The following is a 19,761-nucleotide window of genomic DNA, read 5'->3' on the forward strand; positions in this document are numbered from 1 at the left end:
TTTAAAAAATTTTTATTCTGGTGCCATATATACAAACTAATATTTAGATTGTTAACCACATTCAGATATATATTTCAGTCCTGTTAATTATGTTCAAAATGTGCTACCATCACCACCATTCATTACCAAAACATTTCCATCATTCCAAATAGGAGCCTTGTATATTTTAAACCTTGACTCGCCATTCTCTGTCTCCACTCCATCCCCTAGTAACCTGTATTCTAGATACTAACTCTGTGAGTTTGCTTATTTTAAGTATTTAATATCAGTGAGATCACACGATATTTGTCCTTTTGTGTCTGGCTTATTTCATGCAACGTGATGTCTTCAGGGATCATTCACATTGTTGTATATATCAGGACATCATTCCTTTCTTTTATGGCTGAACAATAGTCCATTGTATGTATATACCATGCTTTGTTTATCAGTCCATCAGTTGCTGGACACTTGGATTGCTTCCATCTTTTGGCAATTGTGAATAATGCCAATGTGAACATTGGTATGCAAATATCTGTTTGAGTTCCTGCTTTCAATTCTTTTGGGTATATACTTAGTGTAGGATTGCATGGTCATATGGTAATCCCATATTTAACTTTCTGAGGAACTGCCAAACTGTGTTCTACTGAGGACGCACAATTTTACATTCCCATCAGCAAGGAATGAGTATTCCTATTTCTCCATATTCTGTTTAATACTTGTAATTTTAATAGCAGGCATTGTAAAGGGTTTGAAATGGTATCTCATTGCGGTTTTGATTTGCATTTTCTTGATGGCTTATGATGTTGAGCATCTTTTCATGTGCTTTTTTGATATTTAAAATTATCATTATGGACACTGAAGAGAAGCACAATCGAGTTCTTTTCCACAACGAAATTGTTTGCACCCATTTATTTATCCAAAAACACTAGCTTAAAGAGATACTTGTATATTCCATTTGTAATTATTTCTCTACAGCAATCAGCTGTTTCATATTTGGAGCATGTTGAATAAAATATTGTCTCATAAGTGTTTTTTGTATTTTTAAGTTTCAACCATTAAGAGTTCAAAGTACGTTGGGAGAATCCTGGTGACCTGGATGACCTGAAAAGTGCATTAAAATTAAGTAGTATATTTGTATTCTGAAAATACTCTTAAATCCACACAAATGTTGGTTGGGTTGTACGCTCAAATTTCCCCTACTGGCACTATGACATCTGATGATCATTTGTTTTGAAAGTTTCACACCAATTTTGTTTTGTTCTGTCTTCATTAGCTGCTGGGCTTCCTTTTCCATTTACTTCTTTGTTGTTCTGCTGCTCTTTCTCTGTCTGCTGTTTTCTGCTGCCTCAGAACTTCTTCTGTTTGCCAGGCTGCATCTTCTTCTTCCTCCCACACATTGGTATTTGCTTGCCAGGTATCTAAGTCACCTTAATTCAGGAGATTGGTGAATAAAAGGCATATCTTGCGTAGCTGCTAGTCTACTAGAGAAACCTGTGCTACCATCTGGGATGCCAAAATTTAATGGTTCTCTCTTCTTAATACGATTTTCTGAGTCTTCCTTATAGTTGGTGTCATGTCCTTAAAATAGTCAGGTTCCAGCTGTTCCAAAACATTTTGTTGTGTTGCCACATTTTCATTCCCTCCTTTGATCTTTACACTTGTGGGTGCATCTTCATGCCATGAAGTCCACTCTTCAACATCTGTCTGCTTGGGAACTGATGAGTAATCAACTGTAGTTGGCAGTTATTTGGTCACCACTTAATTTCCATCTGCTGCCAGATCTGCATATTAATCTCTTTAGGAATGAGAATTTTGTTGCTAGGCAAGTACAAACTTTAAATAACCGGAACTGTGTGATGGCTATGGAGGGAATAAAAACCTGCCCCTTCCCCTCCCCGCCTGCTGGGCAGAGTCTCCGAGTTACCATGGGCTGCGCCCGTGCACGGTGGCAGTAGCTTCCTCGAGCTCGCTCTCTGCTGGTTTCAGTCCCAGCACCACTCATTCAAAACCGGCTTTGTGCTTGGTCACACAGCTTCTGTTGCTGCTGCACAGCTGCCATGGCCTCTCCCTCCTTAGGAAACCCGTCCCTGGCCCCTCTTTTCATGTGCTTTTTAGCCATTTGTATATTTTCTTTGGAGAGACGTGTGTTCAGGTCTTGCCTGTTTTTAAATTGGGTTGTTTTGTCTTTTTATTAAGTTTAAGGATGTCTTTATATATTCTGGATATTAAACCTTTATTGGATATATGGTTTCCAAATATTTTCTTCAGCTGTGTAGGTTGCCAGTTTACTTTCATGATAAAGTCCTTTGAGGCACAAAGTTTTTAATTTTGATAAGGTCCCATTTATCTATTTCTCCTTTGTTTTATTTTGTTACTTTTGCTTTGGATGTAAACTCTAAGAAACAATTGCCTAACACTAGGTCCCGAAGAATGTTTCTTTATGTTTTCTTCTAGGAGTTTTGATAGTTTTGGCACTTATATTTAGGCCTCTGATCCATTTTGCATTGCTTTTTGTATAAGTAGTGGGGTAGCGGTCGGTCTTTTTTTTTTTGAAAATGGAGATCCAGTTCTCCCAGTGCTATTTGTAGAAGAGCCTATTCTTTCTCAACTGAGTGGTCTTCGCCCCCTTGTCAAAAATCAATTGGCCATAAAGTGAGGGTTGATTTCTGAACTCTAGTTTGATTCCATTTTTCTGTATGTTTATCCTTGTGCCAGTGCCATATTGTTTTGGTTACTTTGGCTTTGTAATAAGTTTTAAGATTGGAAAGTGTGAGTCCTTCAACTTTATTCTTCTTTTTAAAGATGGCTTTGGTTATTTGGGGCTCCTTACCCTTCCAAATCAATTTGATGGTTGGCTTTTTCATTTCTTCAAAGAAGGTTGTTGGACTTTTGATTGGGATTGCATTGAGTCCAAAAATCACTTCGGGTAGGATTGACATCTTAACATTATTTAGTCTTCCAGTTTATGAACACAGAATGCCCTTCTGTTTGTTTAGGTCTTCTTTATTCCTTTTAGCAATGTTTTGCAGTTTTCAGTGTATAAGTCCTTTACATCCTTGGTTAGATTTGTTCCTGAATATTTAATTACTTTAGTTGCTATTGTGAATGGATTTTTTTTTTTCTTGATTTCTTCTTCCAGTTTTTCGTTGCTTGTGTATGGTTTTTGGGTTTTGAGCTTGTACTCACCACTCTGCTGAATTCATTTATTAGCTCTAGGAGCTTTTTTTTGTGGTCTGGGGAATTTTTAGTTTCTGTTACTGTTGTCTTCAGTACTGTTTTGTGTCGTTCCTAATTTCAGCCTATCTATTGATCTTTTTTTTGTGTTCATCCATCTGTTTCCTGAATTTCTTTGAGCATATTTAGGACCATATTTTTAATGTGTTAGTGTGGACTGCCCCAAGTCTGATCCTTCTCATTTGTTTCTAATGCTTTAGTCATCTCCTTTGCTTGAGCTGTTGCTTCTTGTTTCTTTGTATGTTTTGAAATTTTTTGTTGTATCCTGAACATTTTGATTTTTTAATATGTTATCACTGGAATTTAGACTCTGAGACATCTATTTCTTAAGCTTGTATCCATCTAATGTTATGGCAGAGCTTTTCTTGAATTCCAGGAGCTAGCTAGCTACCTCCCTACCTAACTAACTAAAGATGGAAAAAAAGAAAATACCTTTCCCTGTCTTTGCAGATTGAACTGTGCGAGTGTTTTCCTTCAGGGTTTATCCATATGGAGAGTTCAGAGGGTAGCTACCGGCTAAACCATATGTGTCTCCTGGTCCTTTCTGCTCATGTGTCTTGGGCACTTGTGGGTGGCGCTAGGAATCTCCACCATCCCCCCCCATTTACAAAGATATGAATGTCCTATCTTCCCTAGGAAATAGTTTTCTCACCATCCCAGGCACTGCACTGTAAGTTCTAAAGGCAGCAATCCCTTACCCCAAGCAGCCACTTGACTCTCTCCCATAGCGTTTTGTAAGAGAGCTCTAGCTCTGGGACAGTGAGCCCTTCAGGCTACCACCAGATTGGGCCACACATGTATGCTCCCACCATATACACAAGATTTCTCTGCTCCCTTTTGAACCAAGATGAGAGATCTGCACTGGGAGAATGGCTCCTTCTGTGCAGAGCTGATGAGGGGTGGAAGAGGAACCAGCAGGGCAACATGAGACCCTACTGTTTTTAAATGGCCTTTTTCTTGATTGGATGCTAGCCATGTTATTGCAATCTTTTAACAGTTTTCTGGAACTTTGAGAAAGATGTTTTTGCTAGTTCTTACTGGTTGTTCATAGATTCTGTGCTAGATCAGAGCCCTGAAGCTTCTCATTTTGCCATCTTGATTGGGGCAGCAAAAGCTCTTTTTTCCTGTTTGTTTTTGGCTCACGGACTTTCATGAAATTGCAGTTGAGATGTTGGCCAGAGCTCCAGCAGTCTTAAGGCTGTACTGTGGCCTAGAAGCCCCATTCAAGAATGCTCTCTCACAGGGCTGGGGAGCAGATGCTGCCTGAGCCTGTGATGCTCCCCTGTGTCACCACACCTTTCTCCATAGTGGGTGTGGGGCCACAGGTCCAATTACTTCTTAGATAGGCTTTCAGATGTTTTCCACTCATCCACCACTTCCAGAAGTATCTAAAACTGTCAAATGCGGAGTTCGTTGACAGAGTTCTGAAGTGTAAATGAGATAGCGTTTTGTATGTACCTATTTTGATAAATTTAATATTTAATGTTCTCAGATGAACTAATTCAGCTGAAGTTGTCTATCTGCTTTCATCTCCAAACTTCTGTTACTGTTTTATCCTCTCCTTGTCTTTCTCTTTATGAATGTATTGCTAATTATTATTTCTTTGGTAATACCTCTCCTTTATTTTAAAACTTTAGAAAAGAAGAAAAAAAACCTTCAAATATAGTAGTTTTATTTTGTTTGTTGACTGTGAAATCCAGTCAAATTTCTTCAGTCATTTTGAAATTTTAGAATTTTCTGGGTGTTATTATTTTGCAAGATTTATTTATTTTTTTTTTGTAAATAAGGTCAGCTCTTAAAAGAGCTATTTTCAAGATTAAGATTATATTCTTAAAGTAAAAAAAAAAACACAAAATATGTAGACTTTGTTTTATTGGGTAGAACTTAAACCGTTTTCTTTCTTTTCCATTATATTTATAAGAAAGCCATATACTTAGAATATTTTCTCTGCAAGCTTCAGTCATACCCTATGAGTAAGAAAGGAAGATATTGTATTAGAAGAGAAATGGTCTCTGGTAAAAATAATAAGTGAAAAAATTTAGTAACAAGTATAAACAAATATGAGCCATTTATTTCTTTTGTTCTGCAAATATTTATTGAGTGCCTATCATGTTCTCGTGGTGTACACAATGAGCATGGTCCCTACCCATATTGAATTTATAGTCAGTTGGGAGGGACGTTTAAAAAAAAGTCTTGAGTAACATTATCTACAATGAGACTGAGTTAATGTTTATACTCCGAAACGGTGCACTTCTCAAGTTATAATGTGCATATGAATAGAATAAAGATTGTTATTCTGTATTTTTTCCTTAAAAATAAGTATTAACTTTTTAAGATATTCTCATAGGATAAAATTCACACTTTTTAAGTGTGCAAGTCAATGACTTTTTTTTTTTTTTAAATCTTCATTTTATTGAGATATATTCACATACCACGCAGTCATACAAAACAAATCGTACTTTCGATTGTTTACAGTACCATTACATACTGGTACATTCATCACCCAAATCAATCCCTGACACCTTCATTAGCACACACACAAAAATAACAAGAATAATAATTAGAGTGAAAAAGAGCAATTGAAGTAAAAAAGAACACTGGGTACCTTTGTCTGTTTGTTTCCTTCCCCTATTTTTCTACTCATCCATCCATAAACTAGACAAAGTGGAGTGTGGTCCTTATGGCTTTCCCAATCCCATTGTCACCCCTCATAAGCTACATTTTTATACAACTGTCTTCGAGATTCATGGGTTCTGGGTTGTAGTTCGATAGTTTCAGGTATCCACCACCAGCTACCCCAATTCTTTAGAACCTAAAAAGGGTTGTCTAAAGTGTGCATAAGAGTGCCCACCAGAGTGACCTCTCGGCTCCTTTTGGATTCTCTCTGCCACTGAAGCTTATTTCATTTCCTTTCACATCCCCCTTTTGGTCAAGAAGATGTTCTCCGTCCCACGATGCCAGGTCTACATTCCTCCCCGGGAGTCATATTCCACGTTGCCAGGGAGATTCACTCCCCTGGGTGTCTGATCCCACGTAGGGGGGAGGGCAGTGATTTCACCTTTCAAGTTGGCTTAGCTAGAGAGACAGGGCCACATCTGAGCAACAAAGAGGCATTCGGGAGGAGGCTCTTAGGCACAACCATAGGGAGGCCTAGCCTCTCCTTTGCAGCAACCGTCAATGACTTTTGATATACACACACACATATATATATATACACACATACATACACATATACACACACCTATAGCAACCACCCTAAGGACTGAGAATTTTAAACATGTTCTAGGCAATGCTGATGCTACTAGTCCAAGGACTACACTTTGAGTAGCAAGGCTTTAATTATTTCAGATTTTACTCCCTAAAACTGATATAATTCAATATTAATCAACAGGAACTTTTGGTTTGACTTTTACTTTAAAGGTGGTGGTGATTATATGTGGACATTTTTAAGTTATTTATTTTGAAGGGATAGCAAAGTATCATGAATTCAAAAGGTACCCAAGTTAGTGAAAACCTGTCCTACTCCTGACTCCCTGCTACTGAGTTTCCATTTGGGGAGCAGTTCCCTGTATCCTTCCACAGATACTCTATATAGAGAAATGTAATTATGTATATATATTCTCCATCTACGTCTTTTTTTATACACAGGGCTGCAGTTGAGTTCTAGAGATTTTTTTTTTTCCTTAATGCTTTTTCTTTGTTGAATTAGATTTTATCTTTTATTTTGTAATTCTTTTAAAAATTGAATAAAATCTATACAGTAAAATGCAGATCCTAAGTGTCCAGTTTGATGAGTTTTAAGAAATATTGTACCTTTGTAATGTTTACATCCTTGTAATCAATATCCCAATGAGGACCTTAATGTTTTACTTGGACAGGCTTCTGACATGTAATTCTATGATTCCACTAGGATTTAATGAAGCATTAATGAACTGCTATTTTATTTCAGTATGGGACTTTTGGGTACTTTGGGAATATCATCAGCTCCATTTTTAGAATGGGAACCTGAGAAGATTGAAAGTTAATGGAAGTTCTGATATAGGGAATGGTTTAGAATTTTACTATTTATTATTAAATAGATGTTATTTATTATTTTATTATTTCCAAGATAAAAAAAGTTATAAGCACCACTCCTGTTCAGAGTCATGCATCAGTTATATTAACCTGTGACTTATGAAGAAGAAATACTTCAGTGACCTTCCATTGTCCACCTAAAAAGTTCCTCCATTTTATAACTTCAACTCCTATTTCCAATTTTTATTTCTTATGTTTTCCTTTACACATATTGTGCATCAACCAAATGAAACCACTCTGTTTTTCTCCATGTAGACTTAGTTTCAGGGCCTTGTTTGTCTTTGCCATCTCATTTAAAAATCCTCTATTTCCTTTAATTCAAGTAGTCTTTCCATGTTGCCTTAGGGAAGACTATGAATTTAACCTAAGAATATACAAAATATAGAAAACTTGCTGTATGAAAATATTTATTGCAACATTATTTATAGTAGCTAAATATTGGAGGAGCCATAATGTTCAGCAACAATGGAATAATTATTCTTAACAATGATGTTGGAATGTATGGAAACATGAAAAGATGTTTGTGGTATAGATAGAAAAAAGTCAGAATGTAAAATCATATTTGCAAAATAATTACAGTTCTGAAATAAAACACAGAAGTAAATAGAAGGAAAAATGCAGCAAGATAAGTTGTCATGAAGTAAAATTATAATTATTTTGGTAAATATTTGTACATTTTATTTATTTTTACTTTTTAACTTTTTATGGTGGTAACATGTATACAACTCAAAATTTACCATTTTAGCTATTTTCAAGTATACAATTTAATGGTGACTAATTACACTCATTGTTGTGTTACCATCACCACCATCCTACACCAAAACTTTTTCATCATACCAAACAGAAACTCTGCACTCATTAAGCAATAACTTCCCATTCCTCCTTATCCTTCTGTTCTCCCCTCTGCCCCCAATCTATAATCTACTTACTGTGTATGAATTTGCATATTCTGGGTATTTCACATAAGTGAAATCATACAATATTTGTCCTTTTGTGTCCAGCTTCTTTTACTCAACATGGTATCTTCAGGGTTCTTCCATATAGTATCATGTATCAGAATGTCATTCTTTTTTTTCTTAATTTTATTTTGAAATAAATTCAGAGTTACAGGAACAGTTGCAAAAACAATACAAACCCCGTACACAGAACTCCAGCATACCCTGACTCCCCTGATACCCCAATCCAACAACTTTAACATCCGTCACACCACTATTTCTTTCCCTCCCTCCATCCCTCCCTCCCTGTCTATCATCCAGCATCTATTGCTCTGTCTTCTGAACATATGAGAGCTAGCTGCACATATCCTTGATCAAACACTATAATTCACGTATACAATTCCCATGAACAAGAACATTCTTTTAGGCAATAACATTAAATGCAGCTAAAGAAGTACAAGAGATTCAAGATTGATACAAAGCTCACATTCTGTATTTCCTTTTTTGTTTTTTCCCCCTTATGTCTCATTTGTGTCCCTTTGAGCCACCTGCCCTCCATCCTCAGATCCCATCCAGGGTCATCCTTGGCATTCAATTGTCATCTATTTAGATTGTTTTTTTTTTTTCTTCTTCAATTGTGGGAACATATGTACAGCCTAAATCTTCCCATTCCACCCCTCCCTAGCATTCCAGGGGATTAATCACATTTAGAATGTTGTAATGCTATCTCTTTCCCACCATCCATTACTAGAAATTTCCCTTCACCTCAAACAGCAACCCCACACTCATTTCTTTTCTTTTCTTTTCTTTTTTTTTAAAATTAAATTCGGTTTTATTGAAATACATTCACACACCGTACAATCATCCGTGGTATACAATCCACTGTCCACAGTATGATAACATAGTTATGCGTTCATCACCACAATCTATCTCTGAACATTTTCCTTACATCAGAAAGAACCAGAACAAGAATAAAAAATAAAAGTGAAAAAAGAACACCCAAATCATCCCCCCATCCCACCCCGTTTGTCCTTTAGTTTTTATCCCCATTCCTCCACTCATCCATACACTAGATAAAGGGGGTGTGATCCACAAGGTCTTCACAATCACACTGTCACCCCTTGTAATCTACATTATTCTATAATTGTCTTCAGGAGTCCAGACTGCTGGGTTGGAGTCTGGTAGTTTCAGGTATTTACTTCTAGCTATTCCAATACATTAAAACCTAAGAGGTGTTATCTATATAGTGCATAAGAATGTCCACCAGAGTGACCTCTCAACTCCATTTGAAACCTCTCAGCCACTGAAACTATTTCGTCTCATTTTGCATCCCCCTTTTGGTCAAGAAGGTACTCTCAGTCCCACGAAGCTGGGTCCACATTCATCCCCGGGAGTCATATTCTGCATTGCCAGGGAGATTTACACCCCTGGGAGTCGGGTCCCACGTAGCGGGGAGGGCAGCGAGTTCACCTGTCGAGATGGCTCAGTTAGAGAGAGAGAGGGCCACATCTGAGCAACAAAGAGGTACTCAGGGGGAGACTCTTAGGCACCATTACATGCAAGTTTAGACTCTCCTTTGTGGTAATGAGCTTCATAAGGGCAAGTCCCATGCTCGAGGCCTCAGCACATCAAACCGCCAGTCCCAGTGTTTGTGACAACATCAACACCAGTCCAGGTGAGGATGTCCAACACATCTGCACCTTCCCCCAGGTCCTTGGGGATGGGGAGGGGGAGGCTGTAAATATATTTTTTATTATCTGCCCAAATTACTCTGGGATATGTCACTATTTCACTCCAGCCTATACTAACCTACCGTATCTCACTTCCTATTCAAAGTTCCATGCAATTGTGGTGTTTGAACAAATTGACTGTAGAGTTGTACCGTTTAGAAAATTTAGATCCTGTACCAAATAGATATCTTTTCCCTTGGTCTCATACTGCATTTAATTTTTGTTCAATTTTTAGAACCTTTTCAGTACTCCAGAGAAGAAATAAAGTGAAAGGCGTAAAAAGAAAAAAAAAAAAAGAAAAGAAAAGGAAACTTGAATCCTCCCATATCCCTAACCAACCCTCCTCAATTGTTGACTCATATTGTTGGTATAGTACATTTGTTACTGTTTATGAAAGAACGTTGAAATACTACTAACTGTAGTATATAGTTTGCAGTAGATACATATTTCTTCCCTATATGCCCCTCTATTATTAACTTCTAGTTGTATGTCATACATTTGTTCTGGTTCATGGAAGAGTTTTCTAATACTTGTACAGTTAATCATGGACATTGCCCACCATAGAATTCAGTTTTATACATTCCCATCTTTTGACCTTCAACTTTCCTTCTGGTGACATATATAACTCTGAGCTCCCACTTTCCACCTCATTCATGTACCATTCGGCACTGTTAGTTATTCTCCCATCTTGCTACCTTCACCGCTATGTATATAAGGGCATCTATGTTTCTTCCACAAGGCAGAAGGGAGAGTCAAAGAAGGTAGAGAGGCAAAAGAAAGAGGGAAAAAAATGACATCTAGGAAGTAGCAAAAGGAAAAGTAACCTTAAATCAAAGTAGAATAAAGAGTCAGACAACACCACCAATGTCAAGTGTCTAACATGCCTCCTCTTCCCCCCCCCGACTTATCTGCATTTACCTTGGTATATAGCCTTTGTTATATTAAAGGAAGCATATTACAATGATTCTGTTAGTTACAGTCTCTAGTTTACACTGACTGCATCCCTCCCCCAATGCCTCCACCTTTTTTGGAATTTATATGTCATATCTTATTTTTTCCTCTCCTTTTACCTTTCCTGATAATTTTCATTTCTGCACTCTTCTCCAACTCTCTCTCTCCTGTCTTTTCCTATAAGCCTGTAGCACTCCCTTTAATATTTCTTGTAGTGCCGGTCTCTTATTCACAAACTCTCTCAGTGTCTGTTTGTCTGAAAATGTTTTAATCTCTCCCTCATTTTTGAAGGAAAGTTTTGCTGGATATAGAATTCTTGGTTGGCGGTTTTTCTCTTTCAGTATCTTAAATATATCATGCCACTGTCTTCTTGCCTCCATGGTTTCTGCAGAGAAATCTGTACATAGTCTTATTGACTTTCCCTTGTACGTGATGGATTGCTTTTCTCTTGCTGCTTTCAGAATCCTCTCTTTGTCTTTGACATTGGACAATCTGACCAGTAAGTGTCTTGGAGTAGGTCTATTGGGATCTATTCTATTTGGGGTACATTGTACTTCTTGAATCTCTAATTTCCTGTCTTTTATAAGAGTTGGGAAATTTTCAGTGAATATGTCTTCTATTACTCTTTCTGCCCCTTTTCCCCTCCCTTCTCCTTCTGGGATACCCATAACACGTATATTTGTGTGTTTCATGTTGTCACTCAGCTCCCTAAGACCCTGCTCATATTTTTCCATTTTTTTCACCATCTGTTCTTTTGTGTGTATGAATTCGAATGACCTGTCTTCCAGTTCACTGATCCTTTCTTCTGCCTGTTCAAATCTACTGTTGTGTCCCTCCATTGTGTTTTTCATCTCCTCCATTGTGGCCTTCATTCCCATGAGTTCTGCCATTTGTTTTTTTAAGTTTATGAATTCTTCTTTATGGTCAGCCAGTGTCTTCTTTATATCCTTCAGCTCTTTTGCTATATCTTCCTTCATTTCATCAAATTTATTTAGCATTCGTTGCCTCCACTCCTGTGTCTCAGCTGAGCTATTAGTTTGTTCCTTTGGCTGGTCCATGTTTTCATGTTTCCTGGTATGGCTTGTTATCTTAAGTTGTCTAGGCATCTGATTCTCTTAATTAGTTTATTTTGGAGCTTGTTTTCTGTCTTTTACCTAGTGGTTTTCTTGTTGGTTGGCTTTGTTCTCTGGCCTCTGTTATTCAGTTCAACTTATTCTAGACCTCTAACTTAGGTTCTGTTTAGTTGATCAGAATTTTTCCCCTCTTGTTTTTTCTGTTTCTTGCTCTGCCTCTATGTAACCTTTTTGTGAGTGGGTCTCCTTAGATACGGTCGACCCTAGTCAGATTTTCCCAGTCTAGTGAGGCCCAGGTCTCATTGGGAGGGTATGGAGTTTTCCTGAGAATGAGACCCTCCTATGAGGCCTTTAGAATGGGTGCTTTTCCTCTCCTGTCCAGCAGGTGGTGCTGGCCAGCCTGCAGCTCCCCCACCAGTGTAAGGAGGTATGGAGCCTTTAGTTCTCGTGGTGACTCTGATCCTGTCAGGGGCGTGGCTGACTGAAGCTAGAATCTGAATTCCAGCCCCTGGGGTTTGAGTTCCCAGAAGGAGGACTGCCAGTTGAGCTGGGCCTCCCTCCACTCTCCCAATCCTCAGAACTCCAGTTGTCTCTCAGGGGCACTATTTCCTTCTTCTCTCTCCTCTTTGGGGCCTCTCCAGGTAGATTCCTTGGTCAGCCTGAGTTGCCAATTAAAGACGGGGCTGGAGGGCTTCAGTAGTGAATACGGAATTCAAAGACACTGTGGGTACTCTGTCTCCCCTCAAGCCCAGCCCAGTCCCTCAACCTGGGCTTTCCGATAGAAAATAACCACATATATTACTTTTAGATTTAAAAAAAAAAAAAAAAAGTAGAAAAGAAATCAAGAAAAAGAAAAAAGGGGGGGAAAAAAAAAAGAGTCTCTTTTAAACGTCTTTCCCCAGCCTGGAAGTTTTGTCAGTGTCAGAATAGAGCATTTAAAGATATGCTTTGGGCTCTTGTCTGATAATTACTCTCCAACCGCTTCAGTTCCACCCCTGCTGGGGGCTATTGAAATGCAAAAAGATAAGGGATCAGTGAGAAGCCAGAAGGGACAAAATGTAAGGGAAAAAAAAATGGCTTTTTTGGAGTCTGGTAATGGGTGCCCGCTTTTACGTGCCCCCACTTCTTGGAGCCCAGCCCTTCTTTAGCACCTCAGCTCCCAAAGTTAGTTAATTAATTTGTTAATTAGTTCTGCAGTTGAGGCTGGGTTGAGCCTCCCTTCTTGCCCTCAGCAGATTGCTGCCCCCCCCCCCTTTCAGGGAGCCAGCAGCAAGACAGTCTGTGAGGTCTGGGTGGGGAGGGGCGCCAGACCCCTGGTCCGGGGAACTTACAATGTTCGCTGCGGTCTCAGCTTTTCCTCCAATTCCAAACTTGTGTCCAATGTGTGATTGGTTACTGGAGACCCCGAAAACACTGTTTCATATAGTTCTTGGGTAATTGCCAGCTGCTCTAGGGGAGAGACGAAATTCTGCTCCTCACCACTCCGCCATCTTGCCCCGCCTCCGCCTCCACCTTTTTAACACCTTACAAGGTTGATATTTGTTTGTTCTCCCTCATAGAAGAATATATTTGTACATTTTATCACAATTGTTGAACACTCTAGATTTCACCAAGTTACACAGTCCCAGTCTTTATCTTTCCTCCTTTCTTCTGGTGTCTCACATGCTCCCAACCTTCCTCTCTGAACCGTATTCATAGTTATCTTTGTTCAGTGTACTTACATTGCTGTGCTACCATCTCCCAAAGTTATGTTCCAAACCACGCACTCCCGTCTTCTCCTATCACTCTGTAGTGCTCCCTTTAGTATTTCCTGTAGGGCGGGTGTCTTGTTCACAGTCTCTCATTGTCTGTTTGTTAGAAAATATTTTGAGCTCTCCCTCATATTTGAAGGACAGCTTTGCTGGATATAAGATTCTTGGTTGGCAGTTTTTCTCCTTCAGTATCTTAAATATATCACACCACTTCTTTCTTGCCTCCATGGTTTCTGCTGAGAGATCTGCACATAGTTGTATTAAGCTTCCTTTGTATGTGATGAATTGCTTTTCTCTTGCTGCTTTCAGGATTCTCTCTTTGTCTTTGACATTTGATAATCTGATTATTAAGTGCCTTGGCATAGGCCTTTGAGATCTATTCTGTTTGGAGTAGGCTGCGCTTCTTGGATCTGTAATTTTATGTCTTTCATAAGAGATGGGAAATTTTCATTGATTATTTCCTCTATTATTGCCTCTGACCCTTTTCCCTTCTCTTCTCCTTCTGGGATGCCAATGATATGTACGTTCTTGTACTTTGTTTCATCGTTAAGTTCCTGGAGCCATTGCTCATATTTTTTCATTCTTTTCTCCATCTGCTCCTTTGCGTGTAGGCTTTCAGGTGTTTTGTTCTCCAGTACTTGAGTGTTTTCTTCTGCCTCTTGAGATCTGCTGTTGTATGTTTCCATTGTGTCTTTTGTCTCTTGTATTGTGCCTTTCATTTCCATAGATACTACTAGTTGTTTTTTTTAACTTTCGATTCCAGTGTTTTCTTTACAGCCTCTACCTCTTTTGCGAAATCTCTAAACTTTTTGATTTGATTTAGCATTAGTTGTTTAAATTCCTGTATCTCAGGTGAAGTGTACCTTTGTCCCTTTGGGCCATAACTTCATTTTTCTTAGTGTAGGTTGTAGTTTTCTGTTGTCTAGGCATCTGACCTCCTAGGCCACCCCAATCAGGTTTTCCCAGATGAGAACAGGCTCAGATCACAGAAGTAGGTAATATTCAGTATCTGGTTTCCCTAATGGTTTTTCTTAGAGGATTGATAGACCTGTACTTTTCTGCCCAGCAGGTGCACCTTTCCACCTGTCACTGCCTGTGTAAGAGGGTGTGGCCCGTGGCTCTCCTCCTCCAGGCTTTGGGATCTGGTTCCAGAAAGGTGGGCAGTAGAGCTGGGCCCCTCCCTTTACTCTTGGTAAGCTATGCCCCCTCCAGAAATGTCAACTGCATATCAATAAGTTCTTTGTTTCTCTGACTCTGCTGATCAAAGTGTTTTGATTTTAAAATGGCTGAGGCTGTCTTTACTGCAAAGTGCTGCGGGCTGAAAACGGCTGAGGTTTTCTTCACAGAGAAAGAAAGGGACAGAAAAACTCCCAGGTTCACCTGTCAGCCGGAGATAGCACCTGATCCTCTGGGCTCCCCGTACTGAGACAGATATGTCTCCCGACTTTGCCAAGGTCAGTTGTCACCAAAAGCCTCTGTCTGCTTGTTGAGGATTCGCTGTCTGTATTGAGCAGTTAACATTAAAACCCCAGTTGGAGCTGGGCTGAGAGAGTGCTGCTCTCTAGCACCGCGAGGCTTCCGTGAGGGAGGGGCTCTCTGCTCTTGGCTCTCAGCATGGGTTGGCAGTTTTGCATACAGATTTTATGCTGCTATCTCGGGCGTTCCTCCCAATTCAGGTTGCTGGATGATGAGTGGCAGTCACGTTTGTCTCCCCACAGTTATTCCAGGTTATTTACTAGTTTTTTGGTCATTTATGAATTGTTCCAGAGGGGGACTAACAGTCTTCCACTCCTCTTTATGCCGCCATGTTACCTCCTCCCCTCATTTCTTTTTGTAAAAGGCTACATAATATTGCATTGTATGCATATGCCATACTTTGTTAATCCATTCATCTGTTGTTAGATACTTGGGTGCTTCCACCTTTTGCCCATTGTGAATAATCCTTTGCTGAATATTTGTGAACAAATATCTAAGTCCTTGCTTTGTATTCTTTTGGGTAGATATCTAGAAGTAGAATTCCTGGGTCATATGGTAATTCTCTGTTTAACTTTCTGAAGAACTGCCAAACTGTTTTCCACAGCGGCTATACCATTTTACATTCCCACTGAAAATGTAGTAAGGTCCCTATCTCTCCCCATCATCACCAACATTTGTTATTTTCTGTTTTATTAATAATGGCCATTTCAGTGAGTGTGAAGTGGTATCTCATAGTCAAGATTATATGCATTTCCCTAATGGTTATTGATATTGAGCATCCTTCCATATGTATATCTTCTCTGGAGAAATGTCTGTTGAAATCCTTGATCCATTTTTTAAATTGGATTGTTTGTCTTTTTGTTGTTGAGTTGAGTTCTTTGTATTTTCTGGATATTAAATCCTTATCAGACATATGGTTTCCCAATATTTTTTTCCATTCTGAAGCTTGTCTTTTCACATTCTTGATAATGTTCTTTGATGTCCAAAAGTTTTAAATTTTGATAAAGCCCAATTTATTATTTTTTCTTTTGTTGGTTGTTCTGTTGGTGTAAAATCTTAAGAATCCATTGCTTAATACAATGTTCTGAAAATATTTCCCTATGTTTTCTTGATAGCTTTTTATAGTATTAGCTCTTATGTTTAGGTCATTGTTCCATTTTGAAATAGCTGTTATATATGGTGAGAAGTAAGCATCCAATTTCATTCTTTTGAATGGGAATTTACAGTTGTGTGCTTGTTTCCTTTTGTCCAGATGTCCCAGCCATTTGTTGAAGATACTGTTTTTTTTACCATTGAATGGAGTTTTATGCCCTTACTGAAAATCAACTGGCCGTAGATGTGTGGTTTTATTTCTGGACTCTCATTCTATTCCATTGGTCTATTTGGTCCTTGTGCCAATACCATACTGTCTTGATTGCTGTAACTTTGTACTAAGTTTTGAAATTTGATCTGTTAGTCCCCCAATTTTGTTCTTTTTCAAGATTGTTTTGGCTGTTTGGGGCCCCTGCAATTCCATATGAATTTGAGGCTCACCTTTTCCATTTCTGCAAAAAGGCTGCTTGAATTTTGGTAGGGATTATATTGAATTTGTTGATTGCTTTAGGTAGTATTGTCATCTTAACAATATTAAGTCTTCCAGTCTATGAACACAGGATGTCCTTCCATTGTTTACATCATCTTTAGTTTCTTTCAGAAGTGTTTTACAGTTAGCAGTGTGTAAGTCTTTCACCTCCTTGGTTAAATTTATTCCTGAGTATTTTATTCTTAATTGTAAATGGAATGGTTTTCTTGATTTCCTTTTCAGATTGTTCCTTAGTGGTGTATAGAGGTCCAACTGATTCTTGCAATTTATCTTGTAATTTTGCAAATTTACTGAATTCATTTATTAATTTTATTAGCTTTCTTTTGGATTCTTTGGGATTTTCTATATATAGGTTCAAGTCATCTTTAAATAGTTTTATTTCTTACTTTCCAATTTGGATGCCTTTTATTTCTTTTTCTTGATTAATTGCTCTGGCTAGAACTTACAGTATAATATTATAGTGATGACAGTGGGCATCTGGTCTTGTTCCTTATCTTAAGGGAAAACTTTAGTCTTTCATCGATTATGACTTTTTCTGTTCATTTTTCATAAATACCCTTTATCATGTTGAGAACATTCCCATCTATTCCTAATTTTCTGAGTCTTTGTATCATAAAAGTATGTGGAATTTTGTCATATGCCTTTACTGCATCAGTTGAGATGATCATGTGTTTTTTCCCTTTATTCTATCAATGTTGTGTTTTATATTGATTGATTTTCATGGGTTGACTCATCCTTGCCTTCCTGGAATAAATCCTACTTAGTCATAGTATATAATCCTTTTACTGTACTGTTTAGATTTGTGTTGCCAGTATTTTGTTAAGGATTTTTGCATCTATATTCATAAGGTATATTGGTCTGTAATTTTCTTTTCTGTTGGTATATTTATCTGGCTTTGTTACCAGGATAATGCTGGTTAGGAAATGTTCCTTCCTCTTCTAGTTTTTGGAAGAGTTTGAGAAGGATTGGTGTTAGTTCTTCTTTATAATTTTGTTAGAATTCAGCACTGAAGCTCTCTGGTCTGTTGGGAGACTTTTGACTACTGATTCAGTTTCTTTACTTGTTATAGCTCTGTTGAGATTTTCTCTTTCTTCCTTTGTCAGATTAGGTAATTTGTATATTTCTAGGTATTTGTCCATTGTATCCAGGTTCTCTAAATTGTTGGCATACAATTATTCATAGTACCTTCTTAGAATCATTTTTATTTCTGGGAGGTCAATAGTAATGTCCCTACTTTTTTTCCTGATTTTAGTTATTAGTGTCCTCTTTTTTTTCTTTATCAGCCTGGCTAAAGGTTTGTTACTTTATTGATCTTTTAAAAAACTCAACTTTTGTTTTTGTTGATTGTCTCTATTGGTTTTCTATTCTCTGTTTCATTTATCTTTGCTCTAATCTTTACTGTTTCCTTCCTTTTGCTAACTCTAGGTTTAGTTTGTTCTCTTTTTTTTAGTACCTTTAGGTTTGAAGTTAGGTTATTGATTTGTGACTTTCTTTTTTTTGTAATGTAGGCATTTACAGCTAGAAATTTCCCTTTTAGCACTGCTGTCCCTGTATCCCGTAAGTTTTGGTATGTTGTGTTTTTATTTTCATTTGTATCTAAGTATTTTTAATTTCCCTTGTGATTTCATCTTGGATCCATTGGTTGTTTAATCGTGTGTTGTTTTTTTCCACATACTTATGTGTTTTCTAGTTTCCCTTCTGTTACTGATTTCTAGCTTTATTCCATTGTGGTCTGAGAAGATACTCTGTATGATTTAAATATTTTAAATTTATTGAGATTTGTTTTGTGACCCAAAATATGGTCTATCCTGCTGAATGATCCATGTACACATGAGAATAATGTGTATTCTGCTGTTGTTGGGTAGAGTGATCTATATATGTTCATTAGGTCTAATTGGTTCATAGTGCTGTTCTAGTTTTCTATTTCCTTATTGATCTTCTGTTTAGATGTTGTGCTGGTTTGTATATATTAAGTCCCCCAGAAAAAGCCATATTCTTTAATGCAATCTTTTGGGGGCAGATAGATTTCATCTTTTTGATTAAGGTGTGACCTCTTGATTGAATGTTTCCATGGAGATGTGACTCAATCAACTGTGGGTGAGACTGTTGATTAAATTCTCTCCGTGGAGATATGGACCCAGCTCATTTCAGCATGGGTCTTAATTAAATCACTAGAGTCCTTTAAGAGCACACAGACAGAAGGAGCTGAGAGCAGCTAAGATATACTTCTGAAAAGATGCTTGCTGATGCTGTCTCTTAGAGATGCTTGGAGATGCAAACAGAAGGATATTTAGCTAAGAGATGAAGCCCAGAGTTTTCCCCGGAATATACTAAGACAGGCCCCCTAAGCATTTAGAGAGAAAAGTCCGGGGAGAAAGAACCAAGATTGCACAGGAGCTGAGAGAAGAGCTGGAAGACAACTCGGGATGAGTAGACACCAGCCATTTGCCATCCAAGCTACCAGAGATTTTCTGGATGCCATCGGCCATCCTTCAGTGAAGGTATCATCTTGTTGATGCCTTAGTTTGGACGCTTTTATGGCCTGAGAACTGTAAATTTGTAACTTAATAAATCCCCTTTATAAAAGCCAATCCATTTCTGGTATTTTGCATAATAACAGCTTTAGCAAACCGGAACAGATGTCTATCGGTATTTAAAAGTGATGTATTGAAATTTCCAACTATTATTTAGAATTATTTCTCCCTTCAATTCTGTTAATTTTTGTTTCTTATATTTTGGGGCTCTGTTGTTACATATATTTTACAATTGTTTATATCTTCTTTATGGATTGATATATTATCAGATACAATATTCTTCTTTGTCTCTTGTAATTTTTTTTAACTTGACATCTATTTTATTTGACAATAATACAGCCACTTTGGATCTTTTTTTAATGACTGTTTGCATGGAATGTTTTTTTGCCACTTTTTACTTTCAGCCTTTTTGTGTCTTTGTATCTAAAGTTAGTCTTTTGTG

General features: G+C 37.9%; 1 protein-coding gene and 1 pseudogene across 2 annotated transcripts in view; one reads left to right on the forward strand and one right to left on the reverse strand.

Moving 5' to 3' along the window:
• The window catches only part of SBF2 (SET binding factor 2), a 696,898-nt gene that overhangs the window by 104,942 nt on the left and 572,195 nt on the right, over nt 1–19,761 (forward strand). The window lies entirely within an intron of this gene.
• Nucleotides 1,043–1,981, reverse strand: LOC119535851 (annotated as a pseudogene).

Source organism: Choloepus didactylus, chromosome 6 (genome assembly GCF_015220235.1).
Source record: "Choloepus didactylus isolate mChoDid1 chromosome 6, mChoDid1.pri, whole genome shotgun sequence".
Classification (NCBI taxonomy): domain Eukaryota; kingdom Metazoa; phylum Chordata; class Mammalia; order Pilosa; family Megalonychidae; genus Choloepus; species Choloepus didactylus.